At 44.5% G+C, this 10,573-nt stretch overlaps 1 long non-coding RNA gene across 1 annotated transcript in view; it reads left to right on the top strand.

Moving 5' to 3' along the window:
- LOC115246973 (uncharacterized) overlaps positions 1–583 on the top strand; it is a 15,477-nt gene extending 14,894 nt beyond the window's left edge. The window contains exon 3 of the long non-coding RNA XR_003886078.1: positions 1–583. This exon is cut by the window's left edge and continues 4,334 nt beyond it. This is a non-coding gene — a long non-coding RNA (uncharacterized lncRNA).
- The last annotated feature ends 9,990 nt before the right edge of the window (positions 584–10,573 follow it).

Here is a 10,573-nt window from a genome sequence, read left to right as displayed (position 1 = left end):
TGTTTGTGTTGTCCTGCCAAGCCGAGTCTATTTGTGAGGCAGAAGAAACTTTGCCCCCTTCTAAAAGTTGCCATCAGCGCCTGAGGAGGGATCAGACCGACCAGAGAGCTGCAGCTCTGAACTCAACAGGGTGGCAGGCAGAGTTAAGGACGAAGGTACAGGGAGCATGTGGCTAACACAAACGCCAGCGCTGATACATCAGGTCAGGGAAAACAGAGTTTAACGCCCGCCACACCCCACAGCAAACCTCACACAGTAGAGGTGATTAAATGAATCCATATTTTGAATTTTGAGAGGGAAAAACTTAAGAATCAGGTCAAGATCCACCATGAGGTTGATGCAAATCCTTCCAGTTGACACCATCCAGTTCGGTTGCCCGTCGCCACGTCTGAACCTGTTCGTGTGATTGTGAGTTGCTGTGGACATTTCTCCTGTTCTGACTCACATTAAGAGGAAATGTTTCAGATGTTCATGCACTGTTATTTTCTACGTCATTGCAGCTACTAACCTTTGTGCTAAATGGGCTCAGGTGCAATATTGTAATAATAATCTTTGTTCAATAAAGAGAAATTAAACAGCGAAATACATTTTGGGGTCAGTTTGTACTCGATCAATCGAAATTATCAGCACATGGAAAATATCAGGATTTTCCTGAATTCTCTGTACAGAAATCCTAATGTTGGGATGTATGGACACAGCAGATAGAGCTGAACTGAGAGGAGAATTTAGGTAGTGGTCCAAGAAAGACCACAATGGGGCAGGAGACAATGGAAGAAGAAGTTCCTGTACAGGCGGGTTCCTGTGGCTCAGGATTAAAGGGAAGATTCCTGATTATAAACTGAATAAATGTATTCAGTGTTGACTGAGCAAATTAAAGACTTTATCATTTCTCCAGCAGATTTCTCTTTCCTCCCAGAATCAACAGGCGTCCATTAAGTCGCACTGTTTCATCTGAATAGTCTATTGTCCAGCAGCTGGAACTGTGGATGTTCCAGGGCGACGTGTGGTCGCCACAGATAAGAGACTTTTCAAGACAGTAAAGGTGGCAGAATAAGTGAATCAATTCAGCGGTAAAGGGGCGCTTAAATCATTTACTACAGCGAGAAGTTGGGGACTCATTTAAAATGAATGGTCAGTATCGGCGCAGCTACTGAGCAGCGTGAGCCTCCAATGTGACTCCAGCAGATGTGAAAGAACCTGCAGAACTGAATGATTCACTTCTGTAAAAAGCTGCACTTCCTGTTTTTAATATAGAGCAGAAAAAACCTGAGGCTGGCGCTGAGACGGCACCCTGGAGCTTCTTTAAGGGGGCTTTAAAAGGCTTTGTTCACGGCCACAGGAGACGCTGCACAGGCCTGAATTTAATATATAAAATATCTCCAGTGACCTCTAAAATCAAAGTAATTAAGGCATTTTAGTTGGATCAGCTTATTGGGGAGAACATCCAGGGACTCACAAACTTGGAGTTCTAAACTCAAACAAGGGCAATATTGCTTTTTATCGCGATTTTTCTGACGTCTGCTTCATCTGTGGAACATTGTGTTGAGAAGAAATGAACCTCATGTTATTCTCTACAACTTTTCAGTGTACTGGCAGCAGTAAAATCTAATTAGGTTTGACCAGATCAGCAGATTCAACAGCACTTCAGCTTTCATTGGCTGAAAAGGTGCAAACTTGTAACTGTGTTTGATTATAATACATGTTCCATACACTGGCCACACATCAGCATAAATAACTTTTCCAGTCCTGCTATTAACTCTTATCTAACTAATAGGTTAGTTACTTATGTCAAGTCCAATCACAATATCATCCTGGAGAGATGAATCAATTCCTGAGTACCCCCATATCTCTCTCTCTCTCTCTCTCTCTCTCTCTCTCTCTCACACTCACACACACACACACACACATTTCCAGTGAAGCTGCTCAATAAAAGAGTGGGTATTGAGCAGAGGCTGTAGACCTAAATGAGAGTTTGATTTCTCCCGGGGGTGTTAGCCCTTGAGTGCCATGGGAGACCTCTTTGCCAAATGCTCATTGATGAATGGCGCACATGTGTGCAACACGCATTTTGAAAACCCCCAGATTTAGATGTGCTGAAGAACACTACTTGTCATTAGAAGTTAATAACATTCATTAACAACAATTCAGAAGGCCCACTAATGAGCTAATCTTCGCTGGAACACAATGAAGCCTGGCCTCACCAAATAAATAAATGAATAAAATACAACAGTGCCAGCCAGCGCTCTGCCTGATTGCATCTGGAGTCGGTTCTCTAGGCTCTTGATTCATCAGGACTCCAAATACTTGGAAACACTCAGGCTGAGTCTTTGTTGAGGGGAGCCGGCAGCGAGACTTTGGGCTCAATGGCAAACACACTTTGTGTTGTTTCAGCCTATTCATAACATTTGCCAGGCTGCAGATATTGTCTAAAGCAATAAATAAGCCCGCGCTCTCAATCCAATATGAGATAAAAGCTGCGGCGCACACAGCTATCCACGCTGCGCTCTTCTCCATTTCCGTCCACTCTCGCTGCCTCCAGATTTTCCGTTTGCAGAATTTGTACTTGCTCTTTGTGATATGTTGCAAATGCTTTAAACCCTCTGTAGTACTATCCTGTTTCTTTGGATGGGCCTTTTATCTTCTGCATATCTTGGACTCTTAGTAGAAGGAAGGGCAAGTGGGGCTGAGAAAGATATAGGGGGGAATCGAAGGAGTGAGATACATAAACATGAGGTCAGTCAGTATCTCAGTGGGATGTGGAGAAGGAGAGGAAAGGGCAGGAGGAAGACGTGAGTGAGGGGCGTCAGGAAAGGTGCCTCCTTGATGAGCTCTCGCTCCGTTCAGGAAGCCACCAATCAATGCTCTGGGCTGGACACGCTAACACTTTGTGCATCAATGTGCAAGATTCCATGTGTGACGTGGAAACGGCTGAGCGAGCGGCGTGAGCGTGCTGCGGGAGAGCGTGCGTTTGAAATGCCGAGCACGTCAAGAGTCCTCGGGAGGTACTTTTGCAGCAAAGGCTCATTAAAGAGACACTTGCCTTAAAGCAAGGATATACTGCCAGACCACACACGTTTCTTACTCAATCCAACACTCCAGACTTCCTCAACAGGAATGTCTCTTTGCAGCCCAGCAGCCTCGGCGAAGAAATAGATGTGCTCAAATAACAAGCAAATATCCTTCAAATGAGTCTTTTTTCTCCTCATTTTCTCCTATCTATGGAAAAGTTTGATGTACCCACCAGCCACCCCGCCCCCACTAATACCTTATTCATGTATATTTGATTGTGTCAACTCTATGGAGATTGCCGTTTCTCATGTGCCTTTTAAAATGCATCTATGAATAAATAATGTCTGTATCTGCTGATTGAAAAAGCCATATTGCCAGAAAGCCATGATGAAATGAAAATGTAATATCTGCCCCTGTCGTGGCAAGAGAAAAACACTCATCATGTCTTCATCCTCTGGCACCACCCCCTTGTGTCCAACTCCTCTCATCAGATGACATCTAAAGCTCCAGCATCCACTCGCACCACAGATATCTTTGCTGCTTTGGTTTGCACTGTTGCTCAGAGTGTGTTTTAATAAAGACCAAAGCTCTTCCTATACATCCTGGATCTGTGTGTTTGTTTGGAGATATTAATAAAGAGCAGCGAGCCGTTTCCCCGAGCGGCTCTCCTGCTAATTGACAGTGATAGTGGAGACTTGTCTCCTGGGCCGATGGTGGGAGCCTAATAAAGATGCATTACTGTGACGATGGGGGGGGGGGGGGGGAGGGGGGGGCTGATTGTGTGTCCTCGCGCCCCCCCCCTCTCCCAAGTAGCCCTTCTTCCTTCTCTCTGCGTGCAAGCTGATTAAATTGATAAACTGCAGCAAAATACATGTGAGAAGGGACATAAATAATGAAGTATGAGCCAGTAATGGAGAGTGGGTGGAGAGAAAAGGTTGAAATGGGACAGCATCAAGAATGAGAGATCCCATCAGAAACAGCATCATCTCACAAATGATTAATTCTGTCATATTTCCAGTTAAAGGTTCTGGCCTGTTCATGACCCTGTAACATTATTTGCAATATAAATAAAGCACACGTGCTTGACAGACAACTGCTGCCTCTGGCAGCTGTGAAATATTCTCATTAGCAACAGCATGCTGACCAGAGGTATGGTAACCCAGGCAACCAGAGCTGGCCAGGGCATCTCTGAGAACCAGAGGCTCAACCAGAGCCCTCTTGTTAGGCTCCGTCATATTGTACCGACACTCACCATCTCCATAAACCTGCTGTGAGGATTCAAGGGGAAGGCTGAACTACGATTTAGCATTTAGCAACGACTGCAGCAACTTTAAATCAAACACAAAACATTGTTCCCTGAGCGGACGCCTCTGAGGAGACGAGGAGCCTCCTGGGCGGACCAGGACACACTAGACACGCACTCCGATTTAGGTCTGGGGATCCTTGGTGTCCTCCTGGAGGGATCCAGAGGGGACTTGGGAGATTAATGCAACTTTACATGGATCGTCGTGGCGTGCATGGCGCAGAAGGCTAAAAGTCTGTTATTTCAGTTATTTCGTGCCTCCAATACAACAGCAGAGCAGAAAATGAGCATGAGTGGGTGTCCAGCCAGCGAAGGCGTATCAGAAAAGGACACAAGATCACTGCATCTTCCAGAGAGACTCACCCTGAACTCCAGCATCATTAATTATCTCAAACCCGGAATGCTGACAGGCACGTTGGGATCTGCAGTTAATTAGACTTAATGTTTTGTATTTCCCACCCATCTGAAATGTCACCCACTCCCAGCCCCGACGTTAGCTCTGCAGCTTTGAGGTCCCGCTGACACTTTAGCGCCACAATCACAATCACGTATTAAGTTATTGAAGACCAAATGCTCGTTTTCACGCTGCTGCTTTTCCACATCACTTTTAGACATTTTCGGCATCGCTAACGCGTGGAATTCAGCCACATCATCAATCCTCCACCGTCTCTGCTGGTTCTATTTTTAGCTGCCTCGGGGGGATATTTTCTCCTAACCGTTAGTTAAATTAAGCAACACCATGTAGCCTAATAACCACGCTATTTACACACACAAACCTTAAATAAATGTGCACTGCACTGGCAGATGGAGCTCTGTCAACCTTTTTTTCATCATTGGCAGCAGAATCTTGCAGAGTTTCTGAGATGCATATGGTGGCTTCAGCACAGATGGATCCCTCACACTGACAGTGGAGGCAGCAATGCTGCAGGTAATTAGAATTTAACATATCAAAGTGTATTTTCTCACCATCTTGGTATGTGTGGAAGGTTAATTGTGTGGGCAGGATCACTTGCTGCCTGGCTGTTTGTGTTAAAACAGAGACGCAGGCTGGTAACGGAGCTTCTATTAATAGATGCACCAACAGATTGGAAAATCCTTTCCACAAGCAAAATAAAAGTGTTTTATGTAGATATCAGAGTAGGCAGCGATGCAGCCAGAGAGAGGAGGAGGAGGAGGAGGAGGAGGAGGAGGAGGAGGAGGAGGAGGAGGAGGAGAAAAAGTTGAGGGAAAAAAGAAGGAAGTGTATCGGGGAAAAAATCCACATCTGCTAAACGTGGTGATGTTCAGTGTTGGATGGTATTTTGACACTGTGAGGGGATCTTTCTCTGTGAAAGTTGTCTGTGTGTTCTTTGTGCGGTGCTGTGCACACCCTCAAAGCTCAGACACAAGCCCTTAATGAGCAATCGATCAGTTTTTCTCATACCTTCATTCCCCCCTGAGAGAGAGAGGGAGAGAGAGAGAAATCGGATAAGAAAATGAATGGAAAAGAAAACAATGAAGAGACAAAAGCTTAGAAAAGCTTTAGACTCACAAGTGCAGCTCTTTCTCTGCAGACCACAGGGGAGTCGGCTTTGTGCTTGTAAAATTCAATTTACCTTTTCACAGATGGGCCACGCTGCGGCGGCTGCTGAGGTGTTCCACTCATAAGCTGCTCTCAGTGTGTGTGATGTGTGTCTTTCTACTTGTACTGTACTGCACATCTGTGAATATGCATGAGTGCGTGCGCGCCTGTTGGTGCAGGTGCTCCTTGTGGGTTCATTTGTATGCATGTGTGGACAGAAGGCAAAGCCACAGTGTGCGGACGGCTGCATGTCAGGAAAAATCACCTACACGTTTCACATTAAGGCCTTCAGCCAGTCCGTGCACGTCACATGAGGTCACATGTCAGCGAAACAGCAAAGATAAAGTATAGTATAAAAAAAAAAGCGCTCAAGCATTCTATTCCTTTTGGATGCACCACAGTCACAGAAGGGACAAAACACACAAAAGTTTTTGAACAACAGGTGGGACAGCGAATTCCAGAGTCCCGATGCAGTGGTGCGTTTAAGGACATCCGGTTAAGTGATGATGATATGCTGTGTCGGCAGCACGGCTGCCCCCTCTTTGTATGCCACTGCGGTTCTTTCTCGCGATGCTCTGCAGCAGCGTTTCCTCACTGAATCAATTCCTCTTCACACCTGACAGGCTGCTGGATTTGGAGGAAAGTGCATGTTTGCTCACAGCACCAAAAACACGGACACTTTCTTTGGGACACTCGAGTGTTCTGTCTGGAGCCCTCAAAGAATAAACCCCAACTACATTTATGCTGTGTGTGAAGGACAAGCAGTACAGGAGGAGGTAAGAGGAGCTGAGAAAGACAAGTCTGAGCTACCTTTAACACTCCTTTATGTGAGAAATCTCAGACAGGCGGCTCCACATTCTTTATACCGCAATTACACTGACAGAGAGGAGCGGCAACGCGGCAATTTGTTTGACAATTTAGAAGCACTGAAATTGTTGCGCTCTCATGGTGACAGAGAAAATATCAGCGTAGAAAGAGAGTTGAGAAGAATGGAGAATGAATCCCTCTTTGAGCGCTGTTTAACCAACACAGGGACACAGGCGGGAGCCAAAGTGCATTTAGCGTGCGCCAAAATTGATTATAGTTGGTTTAATAAGAGAAAAATGGTCTCAGCATCAAGGAAGTGCTTCAGAAGGGTTTTTGTTTAGCACGAGTGTGTGATGAGAAAACAATTAGAGTCATCTCCCTTTCCCTCTAAAAGCCCTGTGCATTTGGCAGGATTGTATTATGATGGCAGATTATAGAGAATAAAAGAATGAATGACCAAAACATGTCATTTTCTTTTTTCATTTCAATGGATTTTAACTGTCTAAAATCATCTCGGAGCTATACAACTGCAGTTATATTAGCGAAAGCAAAAGCCAGATGACTTGAACGTTAATTGATGAATTTTTGTCCCACAGTTTGTCAGGAAGAGCTCTGTGGCGCTCTCCAAGGTTCTGATCTAACCGCCGAGCCCTTAAAATAAGAGCTCAAAGCTGCAAGACTTCACGCCTGGGCCTTTAGGGACGTCATTATCTGCATCTCTGCCTCCATCTCCATGAAAATGCATTATTACAGTGTGTAAATGTTTCCCAATTACACTCTAGCTTACAAAAAGAGCATAAACATAAGTTAATTAGGTGATATTTCTGCTTCCTTTAGCACAACTTTCCTCTTGTTGGTATCTTCAATGTTAAGTCAAGCATCTGGGTCGTCCTCCAAGGCCCAGTAGTGGAGCTGGAAGCTTCGTCTGTTGGGGACTGGGGTGAGAAGTGGGGGGGTCTTGGTTCCAGCCCCAGTGCAGACAACGACACAGAAGGTTGTCTGGTAGTGAGAGAAGGTTCCAGAAAACCTTCAGAACACTGCTAAAGTACCTTTGAGCAAGGCGCCAAACCCACAAATGCTCACAGAGGGCCTTGCAATGAACTGGCGGCTCATCCAGAAGTGGACCCTGCCTTCACCCATATGTGCCCCCTCCCGCGACCCCAGAAGGGCTGAAGAAGACGAGACATGTTTTATTGTATTTTTTGAATATCTTCTCCAGTGTAAACGCTCTCACGTGACCCTTCAAAGGCACTTGGACATTTCAAGAGGGATGTTTTGCAGGAAATTCTCATATTGTAATATTAAAATATCCATCACTGTCTTGCTATGTCATTATGGATCATGTGGATTTGGAATGTGAGGAGGCAGAAGCAGAGAATGCTGAGGGGAGCGGGAATTGTTTCACATAGAGATTTGATAGAGAGTTGAATTTATTATTATTTATCATAACTGCAGAAGTATGAGCGCACAGCATCAGTTGGCCATAAAACACAACAACTTTGGGAGCAACGGGTCTATTTTTAGGGTTTAGAAACTCAATAAAAACTGGAAACTGAGCATCTTCATGTTTTCTATGGTGTAATTCTAATTCCAATTAAAAAAACTATATATATTAGTTGCTTTTAAAAACCCTACAGAATATGCACACCAGGACAGGCTCCAGCTTATTGCAGTGTAATGTTATCCATTACAGAGATAAGATTTTTTTTGTAATACAATCAAATGTGATTCATTGAAATGAAATATTTAATGTGTTATAATGTGATGACCAGGCAATAAGGTGAGGAAAAACCATCATATGCCGTTTTAAATTAAAATTTATCAGTCATTTAGTGATGGCAGCTTGTTGTTAACTGACCATCACGACGCCCAAAGATTAAACTGCACCTAAATACTGGATCTCATTTCAAACTCAGGCTGTCTGAATGTAAACTGGGAATAAACATCAGCGAGATTCGCCTTCATCAATTCCACACTTAATGTAACTGGTGAAGCAGTGACACCTAACGACCAGCCGCGGTACTGCGCCGCCCTCCGACATCTCTCGCTGGTGCAGTCGTGAAGAAATCCTTCCTGGTTCAGGTTGAATTAATCTAACAACAATCTGAACACAATCAACCTGCTTCTGGGTCCCTGCTGTTGTGAATCTGATGGGTTCTCTCAAACCTGAGCGTCTTTTATCAGATGTCTGGTTCCTTCCCCGATCTTTGTGTCCACCTCAGACGGTGTCAGCCCCTTGAGATTTTGGACCGACATGGTTAACAAGATATCCTCAAATCGTGTTTCCCTGGGGGTGGAAAGAAGCTAGATTGGTGACTGTGTGATCGAGGATGGGTCCGTTTCCAGCAGTGGATGAAAAATTTGGCTGCTCCCTTCCTTCATTATCTGCCTGGACTGGACTGCAGGCTGTTGCTTGTTTGGTCGTCTCTCTAGTACCAGCAGGCTTCTGTGGTATCCTCTGTCTGAGATGACTTCATACCATGTGTATAGCTTCTAAATATTTTGAATATTTTGCAGGATAATATAGGTAATGTTTCAGGGAAGAATAGAAAGGAAATTAACTGAAATGAGCCCAAAGTGACCCGATGCCAAATCTACAGGCAGCAGCTGTGACATTAGCTCAAACAGCTGAATATGGTAATGCAGCCCCACGTTGCTTGTGGCAATAATGAGGGGGGGTGGAGGGGGGGGGGGGACTCGCTGCTGCTCAAAAGCATTTTCAGCCAAAGCTGAATCTTATGAAAGAGGCTTTCATGAAGCTGTTTGCAGGTGTTCAAATTGCAAACAAGTTCAATTTATAAAGTTTTTTCTTGTTTACTTGTTTGAACATTGGCTTCTACAGTACATTTCCAAACCTAAAAAAGTAAAAAATATGAAAAAAAATTGCCTTAATGTAAAAGATACGTTTCCTCTTTACATTTGTAAATAACTGGGGTGGAATTAGATTTTAACCTTCGTCTGTCTTCAGTCCTGTTTCTATAGAGCCAAACGGTTTTGGAAATGAAACACACACCAGACATATATGCAGTTAAATGTAAATGTAAGTGAAACACATACCAGACATATATGCAGTTAAATGTAAATGTAAGTGAAACACATACCAGACATATATGCAGTTAAATGTAAATGTAAGTGAAACACATTCCAGACATATATGCAGTTAAATGTAAATGTAGGTGAAACACACACCAGACATATATGTAGTTAAATGTAAATGTAGGTGAAACACACACCAGACATATATGCAGTTATACCCAACAGCCTAGCGAGTCCTCAGCCTGAGGATGAGACTTGAGTCCGTGCTGTTAGAGTCAGCGGCCAGATTTACGGGAGAGTTTCGCCACTCATCACACCGTCGATTCACACGTCCAAGGACATAAACCGACAGAGGTAATTATACATGCCTGGCTCACAGACAGGAAGGAGATTTGACTCTCCCGTATTCTGACGCAATTCCTTATTCATTACAAGCATGTTCGACTTTTTGGTAGATCTCTGCTTCTTAAGATTTAAGACCCTCGAGGGACCCAAACTGGAATTAATGCTGTTTGCAGGAGCGGAAGATGTTGGTGGAGCAGCATGAAAATGCTGAACTTCTCTGTGAAAGGCGTCGTGCACCAGTGGAGACAATTCCCCGGTGTTTCGCCCTGTTTTGTTCAAGGTTTGTATTCCATTCTCCCACCCTCATCTGTGTTTGTTCTGATAATGAGCACAGAGGCCACACAGACGGCGACAGAAGGACGCAAGGACGTGCGAGACGGAGCCACCGTGTTTTCATAGCAGCCTCCTGGCGTTCCGCGTTCGCCTTGAAGGGATTTTAGTGAGCACGGATCCCACTCCCACACCCCGACTGTGCCTGGTTTATTTTAAATAATCCTACATGAATTTTCCAG

Source organism: Takifugu rubripes, chromosome 19 (genome assembly GCF_901000725.2).
Source record: "Takifugu rubripes chromosome 19, fTakRub1.2, whole genome shotgun sequence".
NCBI classification, from domain to species: Eukaryota; Metazoa; Chordata; class Actinopteri; order Tetraodontiformes; family Tetraodontidae; genus Takifugu; species Takifugu rubripes.
Note: the sequence above shows the minus strand (reverse complement) of the source record. Positions and strands in the feature narration are given on the sequence as shown.